The sequence below is a fragment of the Callionymus lyra genome, chromosome 16 (assembly GCF_982586985.1).
Source record: "Callionymus lyra chromosome 16, fCalLyr1.hap1.1, whole genome shotgun sequence".
Classification (NCBI taxonomy): domain Eukaryota; kingdom Metazoa; phylum Chordata; class Actinopteri; order Syngnathiformes; family Callionymidae; genus Callionymus; species Callionymus lyra.
In genome coordinates, this window is record NC_141833.1 from 16,167,305 (window position 1) to 16,181,361 (window position 14,057).

Here is a 14,057-nt window from a genome sequence, read left to right on the forward strand (position 1 = left end):
TATAGCTTCTAATTTGAAGAAATTTGAAAAAATGTTTTGTGGGAATGTTATGTTTTAGGCGGAGCTCTTCAAATGACATTAGTTGATGATCCTTATATAAATCTGAAATTTTACTTATTCCTTTTATGGCCCAGACTATGAAGCCTGGGTCTTCCCTTCCTGGGTGGAAGTCATCCTTACCATATATTGGTGAAAACTGTGACAGTGCTGTAGCTTCCCCCAAATGTGTTTGTGTGCGAAACCACATGTCAATTGAGTTTCTGAAAAATGGGTTTTTTGTCTGTTTTAAAAGTTTTTTCTTTGCTGCCGAGTAAATGTATAAATGAATGGGAATTTTGAGCATTTGGGACTCCATTGCAACCCAGGCTGGAGGGCTGTTTGTTTAACATTACAGCTCTAACCTGCGCAGCCCAAACATATATGTTAAGGTTTGGAACTTGAAGTCCACCTCTGTCGTAGAGAGAGTCTTATTCTTGGTCTTTGTTTATTCCATATAAAGTTTGTAAAGATTTTCTTTAGTGCCTGAAAGAAGGATTGAGATGGAGACAAGGGAATTGATTGGAAAAAGTACAATATTTGCTATTTCTCATTTCTCATGACTGAGGATGTTGTGATGGCGGCGAAACGTGTCTGACCAAAATAAAGAGAGGAAAACCAAAAAGATCTCTTCAATCAAAGTGATTTTAAAACGTAATTGATTTTTTGACACACTGAAAAATGTCCAATCAAGCTGACAGAAGAAACACACAACTCAAACTAACAACATCCATTGTCATTAAAATACTATTGAGCTTAAAATACAAAATACAAGTTCAGAAGTTTCAGACTGTCACTGAATTTAGAATTAATCTCCATGACGACGACAGTCAGTTCAATTGTCCAGTTGGTACTCTGTCGAGGGGAGTGTGTGTGTCTGCTCAGGTGTGTAGTCATCATGACTTTTGTGTCCTAGAAAAGAAGTACAAGTCAATCAGTGTTTAAAAGATGACAATCATGAGCAGGTAGATGTGGAGAGATGACTGGACCTTCTTCTGCTGCTGATGTTTTGGCAGCTCACAGTGAGGCTGCAAGACTTTCTGAGGTCTGAGACCGAGTCCACCTGGAGCAGGACTGGAGACACTGGATCTGAAATAAACCACGTTGACTCCACATTAACAGTGTTTACATGGAAAACATCCCTTCAAGTTACCATCATGTATCACAGCTGTGTAGACTCCACTGTCGTTAAACATCACATTCTTCAGCAACAAATAATTATTTTCTTTTAAAAACTCAGCTCTGCCTTCGTGCTTTGGATATATCACAATCTTTTGTCTTTCATATATTTTTAGTACTTACTTTAATACTTATTTGGTTGTGTTTCCAGTAAAAATCTTCAATCTCTGTCGGTGACAAAGTTTGAGGACCAGCCAGACGTAGATCATCTCCTCTCTTCACAAACACAGTCTCAGGATCAGAACCTACAAAACACAAGAGTCACGATTATTTCTAGTTACGTTGACGACATGTGATGAAACATTTGTGTTCTTCATCCTAGTCATGGATCCACCACCTCGTCCCTCTGGTGTCGACAGGCTTCCTCTGGTCTCCTGCTCTGACTTTTTAGAGGATTATCAGGATAATTGAATGTTTCCGTGAACCTGTTAAACCTACAAACTGTTTTAAAACCTTAAACAATTGAACAATTAAGCTACTCCTTAACAAAGTAAGTCTCTGGCAACTGGTTTGTAGCTTTAGAAAAGTGAAAAGTATTTACCTTGAACGGCTGTAATCACACACAGAGCAAACAAAACCAGAGACATGTTTGCACTGAACAAGAAACAGGAAGTGGGTTTATTATAGGAAACCTCTACAAGGTAATTCGTATTCCGTTAGTCCATTTCTAACACCAGCATCAATTTTCAGAACGGCCCCCAGTCCCACCTACATAAGCATCTCATTATCAAAGTGTCCTTCAATGGGATTTCTGCCTGACACCCTGTCCCACCAGGAACATTTCAACGCTTCTCTTTGAAACGCTTATTTGCTTCTTAAGAAATCATCTGTGATGGCGGACCATTAAGAAATCACTTGACACAGAATGAAGAGACTCTTGTGAATTTAGACAGCGACAGGGTCTCCCTTAACATGTGGACTCCACGCTTGCTGGCTGAAGTTCATCGTCTCAACGCGTTTCTTCACTCGACCTGAACAATAGCAGGTTGAATTACTAGTTTTGAGCATAACCAGAAATATTCCTAGGATTCAATGTTAATCCAGACCAAACATACCCAAAGTGACCACCTGGACATCCTCCAAGGACGCATAGAGCAGGTTGTTCTACCGCAGAAAAACTAGACGGTCATTAGGTAAATACTGGACTTTGTCCCAGCAACAGGCGCTCACAGATCTGGGGGTACATGGAGCAGTGGGCCAGCCTTGGCTGCCTCTGGCGCTCAACTTCTACATGACTAAGAATACACGGATCCTGATGGTTTTTCAAATTCAAAGTCTGATTTTGATGCTGTTAGAATTAACCGTTATAATTTCATGTTAAAAGTCTAATGATGACACACGTTAACTTCAAAATTGACCATCACTGTGCAAAACGAATAATCTTCAGTTTTCGCTCCTGGCCAACAGAGGGCGCTGTTGAAAATGTCTTCATTTAGTGTCAATCAGCGCAGGTGACGAAGTATCAAGTAAAGTAGACTGAACTGAACTGACCTGAAGTCAGACCCGGCGGCATGGGGGCCATGCCCGCCCCCAGGGTCAGCCGTGCCCGCCCTGGCAGGAAGGTATTTATTTTTACATAAGAGGTCAACCCTCTGCCCTGTCGAACGAAGCCAAAGCGCTGTTACGCCTATTAAAGGTGATGTAAATGTACAATGTTGTGGTTCAACTTTAGTTATTTCCATGTGAGAACACACAACAACGCTAACAGCAATCCGGGATTCAAAATATGTTCGTTTATTATCTTCTTCGATCTCTCCACACACATCCATCAATGTCAAGAACAGCACACCCAAGTGGTCAATAGGTTCCACTACAGTTATTGTTATCATTTGTCATTAGTGGTTACAGTTGCTTATAGAGGCAGTCATTGGTTTTGGTTTTCAGTTTGAACATCCTTACTACCTTGACAAGAAAAAGTAACAAGGAGAGCGAGCAGGAAGACCATCCATGTCTACTGAAGTCAACCTGAACCCTGGAGTGAACATTCAAACTGAGAGAGTAGCTGCAGCTGAAGCCTTTACTTGAACTCACCAAGACACCTGCCTTGGACTTGGGCTCGGTGATAGTTCAGTATTGTTTTTATTGTACCTTTTTAAAAACAAATTTAGGTTGAAAAGTTTGCCCCCCCTTAAATGTTTTTCTGCAGCTGGGTCTGACCAGAAGTGACACCAAGTGAGTTTGTAACTGGTCCAGACTAAGCCTAGACACTGGTGTCAGAAAAACTTCCTTTTAGAAGGCAGAAACCTCGAGCAGAACCTGACTCATTGTTGACGGCCTCCTGCTTTGACCGGCTGGGAGGAAGGAGAGGGGGGGATAGACAGATGGATAAGGAGAAGAGTGAGGGAGGATACAGTGAGAGAAAAGAGGAGAGTATAGAAGAGTTCATGGAGGTGCTGGACAGAACTCAGGATCTGATGACGTGGTGAAGAAAAGGGTTTAAACTGCACAGGTGATGAATGTAAGAGATCATTATTAATGCTTGTCTGAGATGTTAGGACCAATTAAACGTCGGTTTTTTCCGAGTTCAGTAGGAGGAAGTTTTTGGTCATCCAGGACTTGATATGTGTGATACAGGACTGTAGTTGTGTAGCTGATTTCTTTCATCTGGCTTCACTGACAAGTAGAGTTGGGTGTCATCAGCATAACAGTGATTAAGTTAATAAAAAAACAAAATGAAACAAATGTAATACAAACTACTTAAAAACATTGTAATAAAGTACATAAAGTGTTGTAATACATCTTCATTCAACCATAAAGTTGTAAAAAAAAACCTTGAGGTTGATTTCTTTAGCACAGACTCAACGATGTTAGAGAACTTGAGGCAGACAGTAAACGTAGGCAGCGACAGTTTGAAGACGTAAACCACTGCCTGCTGGTCAGTGCAGGATTGTAGTGCACAGCTTGACACATTCAATTCAATTCAATTCAATTCAATTCAATTTTATTTAAAGTGTCTTATCATAACAAAGTTATCTCAAGACACTATACAGTTGAAATAAGACTACAGTTGATTAAGGAAAAATAGATCCCAGCAATTCAACAAAGAGCAAGAAACAAATCACTGTACAGTGAGCAATGGCGAGGAAAAACTTCCTTTTAGAAGGCAGAAACCTCGAGCGGAACCTGACTCATTGTTGACGGCCTGCCGCTTTGACCGGCTGGGAGGAAGGATGGGGGGGGTAGACAGATGGATAAGGAGAGGAGTGAGGGAGGATATAGTGAGAGAAAAGAGGAGAGTGTAGGAGGGTCCATGGGGGTGCTGGAGAGAACTCGGGATCTGATGACGTGGTGAAGATCCTGGATCAGCAGCAGCTCTGGAGGTGGATCCCTGGATCAGCAACAGCTCTGGAGGTGGATCCCTGGATCAGCAACAGCTCTGGAGGTGGATCCCTGGATCAGCAGCAGCTCTGGAGGTGGATGCCTGGATCAGCAGCAGCTCTGGAGGTGGATCCCTGGATCAGCAACAGCTCTGGAGGTGGATCCCTGGATCAGCAGCAGCTCTGGAGGTGGATCCCTGGGGCTCCGGGAGAGAAATAAAAAGGTGTGGGTTTGGGACAAATGTAGACAATACACAGGTATACAGACTCCGGTGACGGGTGAAGATATATAGAGGGGAGAGGGGGGGGGGGGGTTGAAATAGCCAGGCCAGAGGGCACATACCTAGTACAGCAGATCCAGACACAGGGGCCCAAGCCGCGGCAGGAACCCGCGGGAGACCAGGACCCGGCAGACGAGATAACCACCAGAGCCGACCCCAAACACCAGCGAGAAGGCGGACCACCACCGGGGGCGCGAGAGGGCGAGCACAGGCGAGGACGACCGAGGAAGCAGAGAGGGGGAGGCACCAGGCGCAGGCACCGGGGCAGAGGGGCAGCCAGAAGAACCAGTCAGGGGATAGGGCCCCGGGGCCAGGCCGGGCGACGGAGGACCCCCAGACCGTCAGGCCGCCACCAAGTCCATAGCAGGGGACCGAGTCAAGGAGATGGGGACCCACCACAGCAGCGGCGGCGGAACCCCCCCCAATACCCTGCGGACACGGCCAGTAGCCGGGTTGAGTGCCACCGCATGAGCCCAGGGGAGCAATGGCCAGGCACCGGCCCAGGTCCCCCGGGTCACAGGGGGGCCACGGTTGTGCGGGCAGGGCGGGGGCAGTGGGGCCGCAGCCGTCCGGGAACGGCCCCCAGTCTTTGAACTGTAGACCGTCCCCAACAGCCGCAGCCCACCTCCCCATGAGGGAAGTTTGGGGGGCCAGCAGTATTCGATGGGCAGTCCACGGTCTCTAAGGTGCCGAGGCCCCGCCCATCACACGTACTGACCCCCAGCCACCGCCCCCACCCACCATGCAGCACCCAGGGGGACAGCAGCACTTGCATGGGCGGTACATGGTCACTACGGTAACATGGGTCCGCCCAATGCCTCCGCCGTCCCCCCAATGCGGCCCCGCCCAGTGTGGCCCCCCCACCCGGGAAGCCCCCGAAAGACCGACCAGCCCGGCCACGAACCCCCAGGACCAAGGGCGACAAACCCCCCGACCACGGCACATGCCACACAGGGCGGGTAGAGGACCACAGCCACCGCTGCAGCAGACACCCACCCCAAGACAGGCCCCCCACCACAGACCAGGTGAAGCCATCGGGGCCGGAGGGTCATCCAGAACACCCGGCCAGCCCCAGCCCCAACCCCGACGGTTCACCCGCCGACCCTGTCGGCGGGACCAGCAACCCCCCAGCCCCAGCACCGCCCCCAGCGCAACCCCCCATCCACCACCCCAGCCACCCCCGCCAGCACCCGGCCCCACGCACCATCAAAAAACCCCCATAAGCAGGCCACCCCCCCCGCCGGCGCACGGGGCCATCGCGGCACCAGCGGTCACCACCACCAGGCCCAAGGCACCCACAGGCCCCACCCGCCGGACCCCCACACCCCAACCGGCCAAGCCAGAACGGCCCCGGCGAGAAAAGAAGGATATACAGAGCTATGTGTCTAAAACTAAAACTAAAACTCCTCCAGCATTCTCAGCCTATAGCAGCTAAGATAACCAGTTTTGTTAGTTATGACAGCTAGAGATAAACAGTCAAGTTAATTATAGGCTTTATCGAAAAGTAAGGTTTTAAGATTATTTTTAAACATAGAGAGGGTGTCTGCCCTCCGGACTGAAGCCGGTAGTTTGTTCCACAGTAGAGGGGCTTGAAAACTGAAGGCCCTGGCTCCGAATCTACATTTAGAGATTTGTGGTATAACTAGTAGATCAGAGTTTAGGGATCGTAAGGTCCTTGAGGGTTGGTAAGTTTGGATTAAATCTTTAATGTATGTTGGTGCTAGACCATGTAAGGCTTTATAGGTTAGGAGAAGGATTTTAAATTGTATTCTAAATTCTACAGGAAGCCAATGTAGGGAAGACAGTACAGGGGAAATGTGTTCGCGCCTCTTTGTCTTAGTCAGGACACGAGCTGCAGAGTTCTGAATGAGCTGAAGAGTTCTGAGAGACTTTTTAGAACAGCCTGACAGAAGAGAGTTACAATAGTCCAGCCTGGAGGTAACAGAAGCATGGATGAGCTTCTCAGCAGCATCTAAAGGAAGGAAATGCCTAATTTTTGAAATGTTACGAAGGTGGAAGTAAGCAGTCCGTGAGATTTGTTTTATGTGTGATTTAAATGATAAGTCCTCGTCAAAGCATACACCCAGATTCTTTACAGTGGTGCTAGTAGCAGGAGCAAGTCCATTTTGTTAAGCTAGATCATTAGTTAATAATTGTCTGAGATGTTGCGGACCAACTAGTAAAACCTCAGTCTTTTCCGAGTTCAGTAGGAGGAAGTTTTTGGTCATCCATGACTTGATATCTGTGATACAGGACTGTAATTGTGTTAGCTGAATTCTTTCATCTGGCTTCATGGACAGGTAAAGTTGGGTGTCATCAGCATAACAGTGAAAATGTATAGAGTGTCTTCTGATCAAGTTCCCTAGTGGGAGCATATAGATTGTGAATAGTATTGGACCAAGAACAGAACCTTGTGGGACACCATAGCTGACCTTAGTGTGTGTCGATGAGAGGTGGTTGACATGTACATAGTGCGTTCTATCCGACAGGTAAGATTTAAACCAGTCAAGAGCAGTTTCACGAATGCCTAAATGGTTTTCTAGCCTCTGTAGAAGGATTTGGTGGTCGACAGTGTCAAATGCAGCACTGAGATCTAGAAGAACAAGAACTGAAACATGGGCCTGATCAGAGGCCATCAGTAGGTCGTTACTTTTACTTTTACCAGGGCGGTCTCTGTGCTGTGGTGTTCCCTAAAACCAGACTGAAACACCTCAAATTGATCATTGTCCTGGAGATAATCACAGAGCTGACTCGTTACCACTTTCTCCAGAAGTTTTGAAATGAATACTAGATTAGAGATAGGCCTGTAGTTAGTGAGGACCTCTGGATCGAGAGTGGGTTTTTTAAGCAGAGGTTTAATTACTGCAACTTTAAAAATCTGAGGCACATAGCCGGATGTTATTGACAGGTTAATAATGTCAAGTATGAAAGTGCTAAGTAAGGGGAACAGTTCTTTAAGTAGCCATGTGGGAATAGGATCGAGAAGACATCAAAAGAGTTGAAATCACATTGTGGTCTAGCAAAGGTTGACAGACATGAGTTGATGATGGCTGCGACTCCACCTCCTCGACCAGAGCGTCAAGGGGCGTTAAAGTTAGTGTGGCTGGGTGGTGTTGATTCATTTAAAGATACGTAATCATCTATAGACAGCCAAGTTTCGGTTAATAATAATAAGTCAATGGTTTTATCTGATATATATCTGATATGAGCTTCTATGTGAACTGCAAACAAACAGAGCTAATGTTGAACTTTTGCATTAAACCATCTCGTCACTTGACGTATGAAGAGAGTCGGGACACTGGGCTAGCTGGTCGTCACCGGCCCGTCGCTGGTGAAGCTCTATGGATTCTTCGTTCAGACGCCCCTGGAAATGAATGAAACTCTCATTATATCATCCACTGAATGAATGAAAGGTTGATACACACTTTTGAAATAACTTACTATATAGCGACATTGAGACGATCATATGATACTGTCTTATAAATGATAGCGTGGAACTAACTAGTCGCCTCATTTGTCGACGACAAAAAAAAAAAAATCCAAGGACAAAAACAACCAATGCCAGAATAACACCCAATCCAACCCAAAGCTGACTCGCCGATGATTCAGGTAAATTCTCAGAGTCTGCAAAGACAACAAAAACAAAAGGTTCATCCTCTGATAGAATCTTGTTTCACATATTTCTTTCATACAATTCCACTGACCAACAAGTTGAACATCTATACATGAATGAAAATGTTTTGTATCAATAGTTTTAATAATAATAATTAATAATCGTTTTTTTTTTAATGTTCTTCAATAATTTGTAGATTCATCTGTATGTGACTTTGTGAATTTATTTCACAATTTTGCTTCAAACCTTATCAACATGTTTACTCTTTTTTTTTAATCATAGTTGTGAAGAAGAATCTGCTACTTAAGTCTCTCTTAAGTCTCTAAGGCTCTTGTTCTCTTGTGAAGGAAGGACAGAACAATAAATGGATGGAATGTTAGATAGAATTACTTGAATAATCTCGACTCTTTTTTATTAACATTCAAAGAAACATGTGTCTGTGGTTTTGTTTTATTGTTACTACAGAGTTGCTGGCCTCAGGTGAGAGTAGAAATCTACCATCAGTGGAGAGATTTGTCTTCTGGTTCAGCGAGTTACTCATACGTTATGATTCTTTGTTACAATTTATACATTTATACAAAATAAAGAAAGTAAATACTCACCCTGAACGTTCACGTTGTATTTTACTTTAATGTGATCTTCACCATCATGTATCACAAAAGTGTAGACTCCACTGTCGTTAAACATCACATTCTTCAGCATCAAAGAATTATTTTCTGTTGAAAACTCAGCTCTGCCTTCGTACTTTTGACGAGTCTTACAGTTTAAGCTATGATCACATTTTATAATAGAATTGTTCTGGTGTTTCACGAAAAAATCTTCAAACTCTGTCAGTGACAAAGTATGAGGACCAGCCAGACGTAGATGATCTCCTCTCTTCACAAACACAGTCCCAGGATCAGAACCTACAAAACACAAGAGTCACGATTATTTCTAGTTACGTTGACGACATGTGATGAAACATTTGTGTCATGTTCTTCATCCTAGTCATGGATCCACCACCTCGTCCCTCTGGTGTCCACAGGCTTCCTCTGGTCTCCTGCTCTGACTTGTATCAACTCTAGACTAAGAGGTGCTGATCCCCATCACTGCTTAACATAAACTTATCTAAGAACATGATTGTTTGCTGACATAGAAATAGACCTTCGGGGACTTGTTTGCACTAATACACTTGATTTACTACAACTGTGTTGAAACTTTAAATAAATCATTTTAAAAATCAATCTCAGTCCTATTTCAGGTGTGAGGACAGTAATCCAGATTAGAATGAGTATATTGTAGATTAACTACGTTTAAGAAATAACCCTGCAGGACGTCAGTGGTGGAAAATAAAGTTGCTTTATACAAAATTATCAATTTCATTCTTTTAACTCTGTTTTGAACTAAAATAACAATAATAAGAAATTAGCAGGCTTTGATCAAAACTATCTCTAGTGGCTCGTTTAGGAGCTTCATCAGACGATGTGGTTCAAAATGGTCAAAAGAAGTTGACAGTTAGAACAAAAAGGAACTACTATTGAAAAAATTGGTGATTCAAACTCATGATAAAAATTGGTAAAATACTGGATTTTCTGGAAACAAGACAATAATCAGAGAATCATCTTGAAACAAATATTGTTGTCCAGTCACACGGATAGAAACATCGTAACTACATCATACTGTTCAAATAGAATTAGTTACAGACCAGAAAAGAGGACATAAAGTGGTTAAGTTAAGGATAGATTATTTGCTCTATTTATTAAATCAATTTATGTAACCCAAATAAGTTACAGCATATATACTTCTGGAAATCCAGAATTGTTATATTTCAATATATCTCAACCGTGATTGTTGCTGTTGTTTCTTAAACTGCTTGCTTCTGTAGCACTTTACGATTCTTTCTTGGAATATAAAGTGCACTTAAGTTTGTTTCTCTTTTTTTGACATCATTTCTCCTGAAAACATAGAAAAGATGCCTCAGCATTGAGGAGGTTGATTTATTAAAATAAGACAATTATGTCGAATAAATTTGACATTTAACCTGAAGAAAACAATATAAACAGTAAACTAAGATTCACTTTAAAATGAGTTTGAATTAAAATAGAAGAAGTGGAAACATGGAGAGTAACGGACGAATGGACAAGGAAATTACAGCAAATACCTAATTTTCAGATACAAGATCAAAATGGTCCCACGTTTAGTGCGAGGCTGCTCTAGAATTCTCGTTTTGAATTGCAAATGATCCACGATCCCATTGACAGGGCCTTCGTCACATGTAGCGATTGGTGTCAAAAACACATGATCGTCAGACCAGGAAATGAAAGTACGGAAAGGGATTAGGTCGACGAAGATCTTCCTTTTGTCAATATAAATGTTTTATGTGTGGTAAAAGTATCATGCAAACCTTTCTGTTGACGTTTCTTTAACCCATAACAAATATTTTAAAGAGACGTTCGCATATGCAGCTTGTTACGTCATCACGTAGGAAGTGGCGTAGCTACACCGCCAACACACGTGTCGTTGCTATATGCTAGCTAGGTACAGATGCTACATACTAGCTATAAATGTAGCACTAAATCAGGGGAGTTGATTAAAAGTATTCAGGAGCTAAATATAATAGTAGAGGAACAATAAAAAAAACCTTGTTTAAGTTGAATTGATTGATTTGTTGCTGTTAAACTCACGGGTTACTTGATTCAGAAATTATAAACTAAAACCATTGAAAACTATCGACGCTCTGACAGTTCGTGCTCAACAACATAAACCAAATCTAAGTATTTACTAGTCAAAACATACCTTCAACCATCTTGAGGAGAAACGGGAAGAGAAGAATGAGCTTCATGATGAAGTTTTAATCCAGGAGAAGAGAACGCAACTAAGAGGGTGTTGTTTTGTTGTGAAGTGCAATAGAAAAAACCGTAGAAGCCCTGACCCACAAGTATGGCAGTCCTGCTGAATGTAAGGTGTAAGAGACATACAGGGTGAAGATGTGCTGCACGGTGTGTTTGAGTGTGTGTGTGTTGCAGAGGGAGCGGTTCAAATGGGAGTAGGCGTGTGTGCGTGCGGAAGTGTGTGTGTAAAGTTGGGCACTCACCGGTGACGCAGATGAGAGAGAGGTAAGGTAAGGTAGAACTTTTTCATTTTTATTTGTTTTATCCTATAATAAATGCTTCTCATTCTTGAATCATTTGTTGTTGTTTTTTTTGTTGTTTTTGCAAACATCTGTTTATTCAAACTTTACAAGATGCAGTCACAGAAGAAGAAAAAAAGAAAACAAAAAAGAAAAACAAAACAAAATATACACAGAAAAAAGACAAACGTGCGTGAAAACATAGATAAAATAATAAGAAAAATAAAACAAAAGCAGCCAGTCCAGTACACCTCTATCTTGTGATTATTACAGTCAAATCAAATTTCCAATGTTAAAACTTTCCAAAAAGTTATAGAACATTTTCCATATTTTCAAAAATGTGTCCAGTTTACCTTTCACACAACAACTTATTTTCTCCAAGGCTACATAGAAAGTCAATCCTTTTAGCCATTGGGAGATACTGCAAGCAACAACATTTTTCCAGGAAAGGGCAATGCATCGCTTTGCTTCAAGAAAACAAATGTTAAGTAACGTCTTAATGTTTCTCGAGGTCACAAAATCAGCAGGATAGACATTCAAAATACAGAGTTTTGGGTTCAATGGAATATCCTTCCCAGTCATTTGTCCACTCAATTCTACAACCTTCTTCCAAAAAGAAAGCACCTTTGGACACTCCCACATGCAGTGAAATAGTGACCCCTTATGCTCATTGCATTTTATACAGGTGTCCGGAATATTTGGATTAAAGCGGTGTAGTTTAGCAGGTGATATGTATTGTCTAGTTTACCATTTATATTGAAGCAACTTGGAGTTTGAATTCACGGATTGGGTTTGAGCTGAAGTGCAAGCCTGCCTCCATTCATCTTCGGTTACATCTTCGTTTAAATCCATTCTCCAGGCTTGTAAGGTAGTCACTGATGACTCTTTGCACCCATCCACACAAAGTTTATACAAAAGAGATATTTGACCTTTGGGATGTGAATGCTTTACAATAACCTCCTCCAGAGCAGACAGGGCAGGAAGAGCCAGGCCAGAGCTTTGCTTGGATTTAATATAGCTTCTAATTTGAAGAAATTTGAAAAAATGTTTTGTGGGAATGTTATGTTTTAACAAATGACATTAGTTGATGATCCTTATATAAATCTGAAATTTTACTTATTCCTTTTATGGCCCAGACTCTGAAGCCTGGGTCTTCCCTTCCTGGGTGGAAGTCATCCTTACCATATATTGGTGAAAACTGTGACAGTGCTGTAGCTTCCCCCAAATGTGTTTGTGTGCGAAACCACATGTCAATTGAGTTTCTCAAAAATGTGTTTTTTGTCTGTTTTAAAAGTTTTTTCTTTGCTGCCGAGTAAATGTATAAATGAATGGGAATTTTGAGCATTTGGGACTCCATTGCAACCCAGGCTGGAGGGCTGTTTGTTTAACATTACAGCTCTAACCTGCGCAGCCCAAAAATATATGTTAAGGTTTGGAACTTGAAGTCCACCTCTGTCGTAGAGAGAGTCTTATTCTTGATCTTTGTTTATTCCATATAAAGTTTGTAAAGATTTTCTTTAGTGCCTGAAAGAAGGATTGAGATGGAGACAAGGGAATTGATTGGAAAAAGTACAATATTTGCTATTTCTCATTTCTCATGACTGAGGATGTTGTGATGGCGGCGAAACGTGTCTGACCAAAATAAAGAGAGGAAAACCAAAAAGATCTCTTCAATCAAAGTGATTTTAAAACGTAATTGATTTTTTGACACATTGACAAATGTCCAATCAAGCTAACAGAAGAAACACACAACTCAAACTAACAACATCCATTGTCATTAAAATACTATTGAGCTTAAATACAAAATACAAGTTTAGAAGTTTCAGACTATGTCACTGAATTTAGAATTAATCTCCATGACGACGACAGTCAGTTCAATTGTCCAGTTCGTACTCTGTCGAGGGGAGTGTGTGTGTCTGCTCAGGTGTGTAGTCATCATGACTTTTGTGTCCTAGAAAAGAAGTACAAGGCAATCAGTGTTTAAAAGATGACAATCATGAGCAGGTAGATGTGGAGAGATGACTGGACCTTCTTCTGCTGCTGATGTTTTGGCAGCTCACAGTGAGGCTGCAAGACTTTCTGAGGTCTGAGACCGAGTCCACCTGGAGCAGGACTGGAGACACTGGATCTGAAATAAACCACGTTGACTCCACATTAACAGTGTTTACATGGAAAACATCCCTTCAAGTTACCATCATGTATCACAGCTGTGTAGACTCCACTGTCGTTAAACATCACATTCTTCAGCAACAAAGAATTATTTTCTTTTAAAAACTCAGCTCTGCCTTCGTGCTTTGGATATATCACGATCTTTTGTCTTTCATATATTTTTAGTACTTACTTTAATACTTATTTGGTTGTGTTTCCAGTAAAAAACTTCAATCTCTGTCAGTGACAAAGTATGAGGACCAGCCAGACGTAGATCATCTCCTCTCTTCACAAACACAGTCTCAGGATCAGAACCTACAAAACACAAGAGTCACGATTATTTCTAGTTACGTTGACGACATGTGATGAAACAT

General features: G+C 42.2%; 1 long non-coding RNA gene across 1 annotated transcript; it reads right to left on the minus strand.

The window, feature by feature from the left end:
• Positions 1-6,151: 6,151 nt before the first annotated feature.
• Positions 6,152-11,792, minus strand: LOC148063955 (uncharacterized). The gene is made up of 4 exons (XR_015713542.1): positions 11,202-11,792; positions 9,029-9,331; positions 8,255-8,437; positions 6,152-8,177 (listed from the first exon to the last, which is right to left on the minus strand). It is a non-coding gene; the product is annotated as an uncharacterized LOC148063955 (long non-coding RNA).
• Between the last annotated feature and the right edge of the window lie 2,265 nt (positions 11,793-14,057).